Below are 10,363 nucleotides of genomic sequence, written 5' to 3' on the forward strand. Positions count from 1 at the left end.
GGCTGTAGTCCCCGAGATTCGGGCCGACTGCTGAGCAGTCGGGCCGGATCTCCCCGGCGACCTACTTTATTGATGACTGTTGTCTTTCTTTCTTTCCTTCAGGGGCCAACGCTGCTCTTCAACAGCAGCTGAGCGAAGCCAACTCTGCCCTGCTCGCCAAAGGGGAGGAGTGCGGCAAGCTCGCCGCGGAGCGCGATCTGCTGACCACTCAGTTGGCAGAGCAGAAGGGGCTGCTCGCGAAGTCGCAGAGGGAGGCGGAGGAGACGGAGGCCGCCCTCCTGGCCGAGTTCGCGAGCGAGCGCTCTTCCTGGTCTGACAAGGAGGCGATGCTATCCTCTGGCTTCCACGAGATCGAAGACATCGTTGATGGTGAGTCCCTTTGTTTTCTTTCTTTGAGCCGCTGACCTAGGTCGTGTCGACTCCTGGTTTTTGACTCGCTCTTTTGTTTCTTCGTGTCTTTTGTAGACTTCTTCCCTGGGCAGTCTCAGGCCGCTATCCAAGCCATCGAGGCCGATCGTGCAAGTCAGAGGGCGGAGGGCACAGAGATCGCCGCCGATGCCCCCCGAACTCTTGATGAGCACATGTTGAGTATCGAGGCTCGCCTCCGGCCGGCTCACCGGATGCTGCGCCGGCTTCAGCGCGTCAGCGCCCAGGTGATCTCCGCCCTTTGGCCGGATATACAGGCTCCGCGCACCCCCAGCCTGACGGCCAACTGGTTGGAGGTCACGGCTGGTCGCCTCGAGGCCTGGAAGGGCTCTTCGGCCCGGGCTAGAGCGCGCCGGGCCTTGGAGTTCGTCAAAGCATGGTACCCGGGGCTGGATCTAGACCGGTTGGCCACGCTTCGGTCGGAGGCCCAGCCGGAGCTGGCGGCTACTGAAAATGCCCTCGTCAAGCGTGCTACGGCGATCGCCGAGTACATCGACACAAGCATCTTCGTCCCCGAGTGGTCTGAAGACGGCGAGGAGGTCCCGCCAGAGTGGTTTGGGATGAACCCAGACTACGACGAAGACTCTGCGGAGGTGATCGACTCTAGCGTCAAGGAGGAGGACGAGGCAGAGGGTGAGGGCGAGGCGGAGGCACCAGAAGACGGAGCAGACGGCCAGCCTCAGCCCGACCGCGCCTCCAGCAACGAGCCGCGTGCGACCGATCTGACTGCTGCCGGAGGCGATCAAGCCGAGACTAGCTGGCCGACCGCCCCGACGACTGACGCTGGCGCCTCCTCCGAACCCCCAACTCCGTCTGCCGCCTCCTAAGCTGCCGCTGTGTCTTTTGTTTTATCTGCTTCAGTAGTCTTTTGAAGAACTTGTTAATTCGCACAATTCCACCCGCGGGGTGTATTCTGAACCTCTGCTTGACAATTCGGCCAAGGGCCTGTGTTATATATATATATGTCTATCTTTTCTTGCTCATTGTTCTTTTGGCTGTTTTCCTTTGCCGCTTTCTCCTAGTTGCCTGCCTTGCCAATCGGACAGCCGCTCTGCAGACTGTTGCTGGATCAAGTGCTAGGCTACTTTGGGAAAGCAAGTACTTAGCCGATTTCAGGATTGTTTGAGCAAGTTGGATAGAAAACGACAATCCGACTGTCCGAGGGTCAGTTTGCGAGAAGGGCTTGGAAGCCGTCTTGAGCTATGTTTTATGCTTTGAGTCCCTAGCCATTTTTCGTGCGATCACCCATTCTACCTTACCTCTGCCCACCGTACAGTCGCTCTGCGAGCTGCGGCTTCTGACAGAAGACGGCTTAGATGTTACACACTACTTGTCCGGCTGCAGGAAGCATTTCATAGTGCAAGGCGGCAAGTCCCCGGGCCGACTTGTCGAGCCCAGTGCCAAGCGGCATGACAAAGAGTAACATACTTGTAGGCATAATTTTTATCATACAAACAAAAGAGGGCAGTCCCCGAGCTTGTCTCGAGGGGCCCGAAGTCTTGGTATTTTAATACAAAAGGTAGCGTGGTACATACTGCATCAACTGTAAAATCTTCGGAGAAGATTTGCGTTCCATGGCCGCTCTGTCTCCTTGCTGGAGTCGTCCCTCTTGCGTGCTCGGGGCTTCTGAGCGTCGATCAGGTAGTAGGAGTCGTTGCCTAGTACTTTGCTGATGATGAAAGGGCCTTCCCAAGGCGGCGACAGCTTGTGCTGGCCGGCTGTTCGCTGGATCAGCCAGAGTACAAGGTCGCCTTCTTGGAAAGATCTTGGCCTGACCTTCCTGTTGTGGTATCGGCGTAGGCTCTGCTGGTAGATGCTGAACCGGCTGAGTGCCAACAGCCGGCCCTCTTCCAGCAGATCGACGCCGTCTTGTCGTGCTTCTTCTGCTTCCTCCTTGGTGTACATGGTGACTCGTGGGGAGTCGAACTCTATGTCCGTTGGGATGACGGCTTCGGCACCGTAGATGAGGAAGAAGGGCATGAAGCCGGTTGACTTGTTTGGAGTCGTGCGCAGACTCCAGGGGACGGCTGGCAGCTCGTCGAGCCAGCAGCCAGCCGAGCGCTCCAGAGGCTCGATCAACCGAGGCTTGATGCTGGACAGGATGAGGCCGTTTGCTCGCTCCACTTGGCTGTTTGACTGCGGGTGGGCGACGGACGCCAGGTCCAGTCGGATGCCCTGTGTTGCGCAGAAACGGGCCAAGGCGCCTTTGGCAAAATTTGTGCCGTTGTCGGTGATGATGCTGTGTGGTATGCCGTACCGAATTGTGATATCGGTGATGAAGGTCACGGCAGTCGAACCGTTCAGTTTCTTAATTGGCTTTACTTCTACCCACTTGGTGAACTTGTCCACTGCGACAAGTAGGTGAGTCAGACCACCTCGTGCTGTTTTGAATGGTCCCACCATGTCTAGACCCCAAACTGCGAAAGTCCAAGCAATGGGGATGGTCTTGAGCGCGGAAGCCGGCTGGTGCGGCTTGGAGCTGAACTTCTGGCACCCTTTGCATTTTTGGACCAACTCCTTGGCCTCTTCCAAGGCAGTCGGCCAAAAGAAACCGTGCCGAAAGGATTTGGCGACGAGTGCTCTTGAAGCCGCATGGTGGCCACATTCGCCTTGATGGATGTCTTTGAGGATTGCCTGGCCTTGCTCTGGCTCTACACAGCGCTGGTAGACACCAGTGACGCTGCGCCTGACCAGCTCTCTATTGATTATGGTATAGGCTGCTGCCCGGTGTTGTACTTGCCGAGCTGAGGTCTCATCAGTTGGTAGCTCTTTGTTCACCAGAAATTTGAGGATGGGCTGGGCCCATGAGGGTGCTGCTATTTCGTCGACTATCAGAACTGCGACTTGGACGAGGGCGGCTGGGCTGGGAGGCGGCGGGCTGGAGTCAACAACCGCTTGTTGGGCTGATGAAGTCCCCAGGCCGACTGGCTCGGTCCTTGGGCTGAGTTTTGGAATCTTCAAGTCCGTCACCGTAGTCCCCGGGCCAGGCTCGACTGTGGCAGCTTTGGAGTCGCCCGCCAAAGTCCCCGTTCCGACTGCCGGAACTCTGGAGTCGGGTCCACCGTCTTCGGGAGGAGCCGGCACAAAGATGGAGTCTGATTCTGGTGAAGGCTTGACAGACGGCTTGAGGAGGCGTTGAACGGCGACGCCAGATGGTATTGCTTGGCGGGTAGAGATGATTCGTGCCAAGGCGTCTGCTTGGTCGTTGTCGTTTTGTTGGCACATGGAGGAACTCGCACCCTTCGAAATACCCGTTGAGTTGCTGTATGAGGAAATAGTAGCTCGCCATGTTTGCGTCTTTGGCGTCCCAGTCGCCAGACGACTGCTGGACCACTAAGTCCAAGTCGCCATAACACAAGATCTGGCGGATGCCAAGTTCTTTGGCAAGCCGGAGCCCGTGAATGAGCGCCTCGTACTCGACCATGTTGTTGGAGGCGGCAAAATGGATTTGCAGTGCATATTTGAGCTTGTCGCCTTTGGGAGAGGTGAGGACGACGTCGGCTCCCAAGCCGGTGCGCATCTTGGAGCCGTCGAAGTGCATTCGCCAATGGGTGGAGTCAGGTGCTGGAGGCAGGTACTGGGTCTCGGCCCAGTCGACGAGGAAGTCGGCCAGTGCTTGTGATTTGATAGCGGTGTGGGGCTGGTAGTAGATGGTGTAAGGAGCCAGCTCTATGGCCCAGTTGGCCACTCGACCGGAGGCATCACGGTTGCCGATGATCTCGGCAAGTGGAGCCGTGCAGACCACCATGATTGGATGTTCTTGAAAGTAAGGCTTCAATTTCTTGGCAGCAAAGTGCACACCATAGCACATCTTCTGGTAGTGGGGGTAGTTCTGCTTGGAGGTCGACAGTACCTCGCTCAGGTACTATACTGGTTTCTAGACAGGTAGCACCTTGCCTTCCTCCTTGCGCTCTACTAGAATGACTATGCTGACTACTCGGCTGGTGGCGGTGATGTATAGGAGCATAGGTTCCTTGGGAGTCGGAGCCGCCAGGACGGGTGGAGTAGTCAGCATCTTCTTCAACTGGTGAAAAGCTTCGTCCGCCTTATGGTTCCACTCGAAAAAAGTGGTCTTCTTCATGAGTTGGTATAAGGGAAGAGCTTTCTCGCCCAGCCGACTGATGAATCAGCTGATGGACGCCAAGCAGTCGGTGAACTTCTGCACATCCAGCAGTCGTATAGGTACCTCCATTCTCTCGATGGCGTTGATTTTTACTGGGTTGCACTCTATGCCGCGTTCAGAGACCAGGAAACCTAGCAGCTGGCCGGCTGGTACTCCGAAGACACACTTCTCGGGGTTGAGCTTGATCTGGAACCAGCACAGGTTCTCAAAGGTCTCCTTGAGGTCTTCCAGCAACGTTCCTCGTTTTTCCGTCTTCAGCACCACGCTGTCCACATAAACGTGGGCGTTCCTACCGAGCTGCTTGAGGAGGCACTTCTGCATGCAACGCTGAAAGGTGGCGCCGGCATTCCTCAAGCCGAACGTCATGGTGAGATAGCAGAATGCTCCAAACGGCGTGATGAAGGCGGTCTTCAATCTATCAGCCGGGTTCAGCTTGATCTGGTGATATCCTGAGTACGCATCCAAGAAACTCAACAGCTCGCATCCGGCTGTGGAGTCTATCACCTGATCAATTCTCGGCAGAGCAAACGGGTCCTTGGGGCAGGCCTTGTTGAGGCTCGTGTAGTCAATACACATTCGCCATTGCTTGTTCTTCTTTAGCACCAGGACCGGATTTGCCAGCCACTTCGGGAAGAAAACTTCCATAATGAAGCTGGCTGCTAGGAGTTGGGCTATCTCTTCTCCGACAACTCTTCTCTTCTCTTCTGATAAGCGGCGCAGGGGCTGCCTGACCGGCTTTGCATCAGATCAGATGTGTAACTTGTGCTCGGCGAATTCCGTCGGCACACCTGGCATGTCTTTGGGAGACCATGCGAAGATGTCCCGATTCTCACGGAGGAAATCGACGAGCTCGCCTTCCTATTTGCTGTCGAGGTTTGCACCTACGACGGCGTACCTCTCTGGGTGTTCCGGATCCAAGGGTATCTTCTTTGTCTCTTTGGCCGGCTTGAACGAACCTTCGGCTTCCGACTCCTTTGGGTCGGGCGATATCTCCGGCTGCTTGCCGGCCATCGCCACAGCTCGCTCAAGGAGTCGCTTCTCGGCCGCAATCACCAGGGACTCGGCCAGCCGACTGCTCTCGGCCGCGCAAGCGGACGACTTTTGGTAGTCGCCGGCCATAGTCAGAATTCCCCTGGAACTGGGCATCTTCATCTTGAGGTAGGCGTAATGGGAGACCGCCATGAACTTGGCCAAGGCGGGCCAGCCAAGTAGCGCATGGTATGGGCTCTCAAGGTCCACCACCTCAAACCAAACAGACTCTCTTCGGAAGTGATCTTTGTCCCCAAAGAGGACGTCAATCAGGATCTTGCCGATTGGTGAACAGGAAAGCCCAGGAAAAATGCCGTGAAACACAGTCCGGCTGTTCTGAAGCTGTCTCTGCTTGATTCCTAACTTCTCCATGGTGTCCTTGTATAGGATGTTGATGCTGCTGCCCTCATCTATCATAACTCGCGAGAAACGCACGGCCCGTTTGTCCGTGGCAAAGGTGGCGTCCAGGACCAAGGCGTAGGAGCCCGGACTCGGCATCACTTCTGGGTGGTCAGCCCTGCTCCAGCTGATGGGCCTCTCCGACCAGTGCATGAACTCTGGCGTCTCTGAGGCTACTGCGTTCACCTCTTGTCGCTGTAGCCGCCTGCTGTGTCGATCGTCAGCCACACTGGTGAACACCATGTAGGCTCCGTGCTCTTCAGGGTACTCGTCTTGTACTGCGCCGACTGGCCTGACTGCCGGCTGCTGGGGCGGAGGCGGAGGCGGCTGCCCAGCAGGCGGGGGTGGCAGGAGGCCGTCTCCTTTGGCGATCCTGGTGAGCCAGTGGCACTTCTGGGTGGTGTGATTTGATGGCTTCGCGCCGCTGTGGAACTTGCAAGGTCCATCCAAGGTCTGCTCGTAGGAGAAGGCCGACAACCAGTTCGGCTTGCCGCCTTTCTGTCGCTTGGGCGGAGGCTGCTCTTCTGGCTGCTGGGCTTCGACGGTCGCGACCTGCCGGATGCTGGAAGCCGGCTGCGGGGCCTTGCGCTTGTGGTCGCCCTGCTGTTGTTGCCGGCCGGCGTTTGCTGCCGGAGTTCTTGGAGCCTGAGGAGCTACTTTGCCAGTCGTGCTGATTTGAATTTTCGTCTTCATGGAGGAGTCGCCGTAGCGTACTTGTCTGCTATGATCAGCAGCTCGTCGAGGGTTTCTGGCTCGTCGCAGAGGAGCTTGTGCTTGAGGAGGGTGCCTTCTCGGCACCCGGCTGTGAAGTACTCGATGGCCTGCACCTCGTGCACACCCTCGCAGGAGTTCCGTAGCTCAGCCCAACGCGTGAGGTAGTCGCGAGTCGACTCATCAGGACCTTGTACGCATAGGGAGAGCTGGCAGGGCTTGGGAGGACGCTTGTACGTGCTGGTGAAGTTGCGAACGAATGCTTCGGTGAAGTCGACTCAGCTGTTGATGCTGCGGGGTTTAGGCTGTTCAGCCATGTCCGGGCCATGCCCTGGAGCATGAGCGAAAGGTACTTTACGGCAATACGCTTGTTGCCATTTGCTATGCTGACAGCCGTGGAGTAGTCAACTAGCCAGTCTTCCGGCTTCACGGAGCCGGTATACTTGGGCGTGTCTCTTGGGAGCGTGAACCCTCTGGGAAAGGGCTCGTCCCGAATGCGGGGCCCGAAACAAGGCGGACCCAGCTCGTCTTCTTCTTCCAGCGCCAGGGACCGGTGAAGTCGGTCGATTCGGTGGCGGGCGTCATTCTCCCCAACTCCCTCTCGGCGGCCAAGGCGGTCACCGAGAGTCAGATGGTCAACAGGCGGCGGGGAGACTCGCCTCGCCTTGCGGGGAGGGGGAGGCGGACAGTCATCCCATCGTTCCACTGCTCTCGGGCGTCCGTCTCGGTCGCGCTCTATGGTAATCCGAGTCCGACTGTGGCTGACAGCCAGCTCCTTGTCCTTCCTTCCTCGGGTACCGCCAGTCGGCGTCCGAGACGTCGCGCCTTGATCTCGGTGCGGGTCGTCGTTTGGCCGCTGCGGTGCCTCCGTGCGGCAGCCGGCCTCGTTCTGCGTGGCGGACGCGTCGAGGAGCCGCTGGACTCGCTCCATCATGAGGCGGCGCTCTTCGCCCTCGAAATTGTCCAGCTCATCCGCCGCTGCCTGGGCGGCTCGGATGTTCTCCGCTGGCGTGGCATACACGGGGCGGCTAGCCCCAAACAGGCTGGCGATGGCTACACCGCGCTGCTGAACCGCGCCAAGGCGGCTCGGCCCTGCCGGAGTCGGCGAGCCGCCAACAGCGCGATCCATCTCCCGCTGGTAAGCTTCTGACAAGCATCTCATGTTGGCTAGCTTCTTCGCGCCTTCAACAAGCTGAAGGTGGCGCGCTTCTAGCGTCTCCGCGTCAGCATCTTCCAAAATGGGCGCAGCTAGGTCTTGCAGCGCTGCGCCGAGTGAGTCGGGCGCCCTTCCACTAGGGAACTCATCATGACTAATGACCAGCACCTCAGTGACGGTGCTCCCATTGCTCTCCGCGTGGGGGAGAGGTTCGTCGTAGACCACCACGTTGGAGGGGAACGCGTCGACCGACGCGGTGTCGGAGTCGACCAGCATCGGGTCGGTGGAGCCTATGGACTCCAAGTCTACGGCAGGCTCGCCGGAAACGTGGAGTTGATCGAGGAGGCCTGCGAGGAGGTTTTCGGGGCCGCCTACGCCTGCGTCGGACGCAGGTTCGTCGGAGAGTCAGACCTCACCGACAAGTTCGGCCAAGGAGCTGGCTGCGCAGGCGATCTCCACGCCGCGCAGCACATCGACGCAAACTTCGTCTGGCGTGCCTGGCTGGCTGCGCTCGCCAGGGAGGAAAAGGGTTCCCATCCAGAACAGATCTTCGGACGGCGGTGCACCATGCCCCACGGTGGGCGCCAAATGTCGGGGGTTTGGTGCGACATATGCCAACGGATGGCTTATCATGGTGGGGGCGAGTAGAACATCGCCGGTGCCTGGAAACGGGATGAGGCGAAGGCATGCACGCCAGCGAATCTTACCCAGCTTCGGGGCTCTCCGGGGAGATAATACCCCTACTGCTGCTCTATGGGGTCTCCGCATAATCACTATGGTCAAGTGTTTACACGGTTGCTCCTTGAGCTGTGTATGGTGGTAGGAGAGGGCAAGGCTAGCTCTCTCCTTCTATCTGGTGAGGCATAGAACTACTGGGATCCAACCCTTTGCATGGGTGCCCCGAGGGGTTTATATAGGCCTACCCCCCACGGGTATAATGGTAATGTGACTGGGCGCGGGCCCAGCCGTCAGTGTCTCCGACCTCCGACTTCTCCGCCGACTGCTGGGGCCCGCCGGCTGGGGGGCCCCGCCGACTGGTCTGGTACAGAGCCGACAGGCTGCGTCCGCGCGGGCGGGTCTTGCCGGCGGCTGATTACTGTAGCCGTGCTCCTGATGATGCAAGCTTGGTCATGGGGTCATGGCAACAGCCCCTCCGCCTGGCGGGCGATCACTGTGGCCACTCCCCATCTCTTCTTGATTAATGGCGCGTGGGCCCGGGGGAGGGCTCGGCCGACTCCCCCGGGCCGACTCCCATTGGGTCCGACTGGCGGTGCTCCCGCCGTCTCCCAAGGTCTCGCTGGCAGATGGGCCCTGCTGCCTCCAAGCCATACAGACAAGCCGTCGTGGGCGCAGGACCAGGTACAGTGGTGCTGATGTCAGGGCCGGCTGGGCAACAGTGCCACGCCACAGGGAGATCTTCCCAAGTACGACGCGTTGTAGCCATGCCTGCCCTTGGTGAGGGGGGGGGGGAGTGGGCTTCATTGTAGCCACACCCCTGCCCCGTCCCCCTTGATGAGGTCACGGTTTGTTGGAGTCGCTGGCCGACTCCCCAAAGTCGGCTTCTCTGGAAGTCGTCCCTGGGACTCGGCCGTGAGCGGGCAGTCGGCCGCCTTGCCGTGGACTCCCCAGGTGGCGGCTCTTCGCCCTGTGGTCTTGAGGGGCGCAGCCTGCCCTGATGTCTTGAAAGGTCATGGGGCTCGGGTTGGCCTACCCGTGGCCCATTACTCCGACACATGAGAAAAGAGGGAGAGTCCACGTTACCGCCCAGTGTAGCCTTCAGGTAGTTCCTGCAAGTTAGCGTGAGGAAGGGCACCGATCGCCGTGGTGATTGCCGATCCGCCTCTGGTACGTGGGAGGGGACTCCCTGCCGCGGAGAGCCCCTGAGGCATGTAAAGCCGCACCCTGACACGTGGCTTGCACGACAGGGCTAGACGAGGTGTGTCTGGGCACTCGTGAGCCAGTGCGGCAATCACGAGGCCCCACCTCAAGGCGGGTTGCGCCTGGTCTTCATTCTTGTTCGCTGTGTTGGTCCTGCGAGGTGGTTAGACAACTTGCGCCGAATGAATCTCCTGAGGTTATCATGTGAGAAAGCCAAGCACCAACGGCCCGAGGAGGTGACGTGAACGGGGCCGGCCCGCCAGACAGAGCTCAACCATTGGATTTATCGACGCTGCAGGGACGGGCCCGAGCACAGACGCTGTGCCTAACCCTCTCACATGAAGGGTCCTGAAGAAAGATGACCAGCGCGCGGCTCCCACAATGGGCGGCAATCAAGCAGGTGATAGTCATAGATAGATTAAGCATGAAAGGCAACCTAGCTCAGGTAAATGCATGAACGATATGTGCCACTGGGTTAGGCCCGAGCGGCTTGGGGATGATGTAGCCCGAGGGGCGCCCCCAGCAAGGTAAGCTAAAGACATAAAAGGGAAGGGATACATGCCAGAGGGACAGACCCACGTGGCTTGGGAATAATGCAGCCCTGAGGGCACTCCCAGCTAAATGAACTTCGAAAATGTCAA

Source organism: Triticum dicoccoides, chromosome 5A (genome assembly GCF_002162155.2).
Source record: "Triticum dicoccoides isolate Atlit2015 ecotype Zavitan chromosome 5A, WEW_v2.0, whole genome shotgun sequence".
Lineage (NCBI taxonomy): Eukaryota > Viridiplantae > Streptophyta > Magnoliopsida > Poales > Poaceae > Triticum > Triticum dicoccoides.